This window comes from Portunus trituberculatus, chromosome 7 (genome assembly GCF_017591435.1).
Source record: "Portunus trituberculatus isolate SZX2019 chromosome 7, ASM1759143v1, whole genome shotgun sequence".
Lineage (NCBI taxonomy): Eukaryota > Metazoa > Arthropoda > Malacostraca > Decapoda > Portunidae > Portunus > Portunus trituberculatus.
The window spans coordinates 3,749,044-3,751,543 of NC_059261.1; the positions used below are offsets into that span (position 1 = coordinate 3,749,044).

The 2,500-nt window shown below is 40.9% G+C and overlaps 1 protein-coding gene and 1 long non-coding RNA gene across 2 annotated transcripts in view; both read left to right on the top strand.

Annotated features, from left to right (window-relative positions):
* LOC123498167 overlaps positions 1-1,884 on the top strand; it is a 4,692-nt gene extending 2,808 nt beyond the window's left edge. The window contains exon 2 of the long non-coding RNA XR_006672654.1: positions 1,592-1,884. This is a non-coding gene — a long non-coding RNA (uncharacterized LOC123498167). The remainder of the gene's footprint in view (positions 1-1,591) is intronic.
* The window catches only part of LOC123520825 (rhotekin-like), a 42,730-nt gene that overhangs the window by 6,335 nt on the left and 33,895 nt on the right, over positions 1-2,500 (top strand). The gene's annotated exons all lie outside the window — the stretch shown is intronic.

Sequence of the window (2,500 nt, forward strand, 5' to 3'; positions counted from 1 at the left end):
GGACAATATAAACGTTTTTTTTTCATTTTTTTCTTTTTCTTTTTTTTTTTTTTTTTTTTGCGAGGTTATTATAAACGTTTTTTTTTTTTCTCTCTTTTTTTTCTTTCTATTTTTTTGAGAGGTAAATATAAATGATTTCTCTCTCTCTCTCTCTCTCTCTCTCTCTCTCTCTCTCTCTCTCTCTCTCTCTCTCTCTCTCTCTCTCTCTCTCTCTCTCTCTCTCTCTCTCTCTCTCTCTCCTAATGTCAATAAAATATTTAATCGCACACAAATCTCAAGGTAAAAATGCGTCCTAGTACTGAAGGGGTTAATCCGGGATAGGTTGGGCTGGGTTAGTTTGTGGTAGGATAATTTAAGATAGGTTAGAGTGGGATAGGTTAGGATTGGTTAGGTTATGATTGTGCTAGGTTAATTTAGGATAGGTCAAGGTTAGGTTAGGATTGTGCTTGGTTAATTTAGGATAGGTTAAGGTTAGGTTAGGATTGTGCTAGGTTAATTTAGGATTGGTTAGGTTATGATTGTGCGAGGTTAATTTAGGATAGGTTAAGGTTAGGTTAGGATTGTGCTTGGTTAATTTAGGATAGGTTAAGGTTAGGTTAGGATTGTGCTTGGTTAATTTAGGATAGGTTAAGTTGAGGTAGGATGAATTGGGCTAAGTTAAGAAGAAAAAAAAGAAAAGAAGGAGAAAGAGAAAAAGAAAAGAAATATAATGCCCATGATTTGATGATATAACAACAACAACTTGGGATAGGTTGGGTTAGGTTGACTTGACTTGGGATGGGTTGGGTTGGGTTGGGTTAGGTTAGGTTAGGTTAGGTTTATTTAACTTGGGATGGGTTGGGTTAGGTTGACTTGAGATGGGTTGGGTTGGGTTAGGTTGGCTTGACTTGGGTTGGGTTGGGTTGGCTTGAGATGGGATGACTTGGGTTGGGTTGGGTTGGAATAGGTTAATATGAGATCGGTGAGTTTATATTTCAAGGGTGTTTTTTAATATTAGGGTTTTCAAGGATATTTATCAATGTTCTTTGCAATTCTTGACTTCACCGAACGTTTTTCCCTAAGGTGTGCTAAATGGAAACGTTCACGAGTGCTAAGCGACTTTGATGCCACACTGAACTTCACTGAGGCACACGAGGGTTGCAAACGTTTAACCAGCCAAACGTTTTTTTTTTTCTAAAGTGTGCCAAAATAGAAACGTTGATGAGTGGCCAGTGACTTGTACTATGCTAAACTACACTACAAGATACACTATACACACACGACGTTGAGATAAGCAAACGTTTCTCGCGCAATGTACAAATAGAAACATTTTATGAGGAAGAAAAATTAATAGCTGAATAACTTAACCCCTTCAGTAGCATAACAGGTTTCCATCTTCATTCTGGTTACTATTTGGTGATTTCATACAGCTTCAGAAACTTAATAGGGTGGGGGTTAAAATAGTGAAGACTGTGGCCATTTATCTTCTGACCTTTATAGACCCTTGCTGATGTCAATAAAATGGTCTAACCGTACACAAATCTCAAGGTAAAAATGTGTCCCAGTACTGAAGTGGTTAAAAACATTACCTAACGTTTTTTTTCCCCTCAAGATGTGCTAAATAAAAACGTTTACGAGTGCTAATTGACCTTTATGCCATACTGATCCACGCAAACACCAGGATTGGAAAAGTTTTTGACGAGAGAAAAGTGATCTGAACATTAAGAACACTGCAACGTTTTTTTGGGCGAGGAGAGCATGGCGGGCGTGGCGTGGGCTTATGGGCGTGATCCTGCAGTGCTCTATAACTTATCCATAGCCTTAAACGACCCGCCCACGCACACGCACGCACGCACGCACGCTAAAATCCCAACACAGCATAAAACAGTAATTAAAGTGAGGAAGGAGGATGAAGAAGAGAAGAAGGAAGAAGAGGAAGAGGAGGAGAGAAATGGGAGGAAAAGAGGTTATTTTCTCTCCAGTGATGATTTTTCCTCCACCTCCTCCAGTTTTATCTCCACGGTCTCCACTTCCTCCCCTCCTCCTCCTCCTCCTCCATTTGCATCTACAACAACAACAGCAACAACAACAATCGCCGCTATAGTACAATAATATGTGTCAGTGATTATCCAAAAGAGGAGGAGGAGGAGGAGGAGGAGGAGGAGGAGGACCCAAGCCTTCTCCGTAAAGTTAGCAATACCAGTGATTTCTCCTTCTCATCTTCATCATCATCCTCCTCCTCCTCCCCTTCCTGCTCCTCCTCCTCCGCCAGCGCCTCCCCGCCCTTCAGTGCACGCCCACGCCTCTCCCATGCCATAGACTCCGATTACTATGGATCTGAGGAAGAGGAAGAAGAGGAGGAGGAGGAGGAGGAGGAGGAGGAGAGAGATTGGCTAACTCCTTTGACTAAAAACAAAAAGGTATTAAAACTACTTCTAATTCTACGACTACTGCTTCTACTACTACTACTACTACTACTACTACTACTACTACTACTACTACTACTACTACTACTACTACT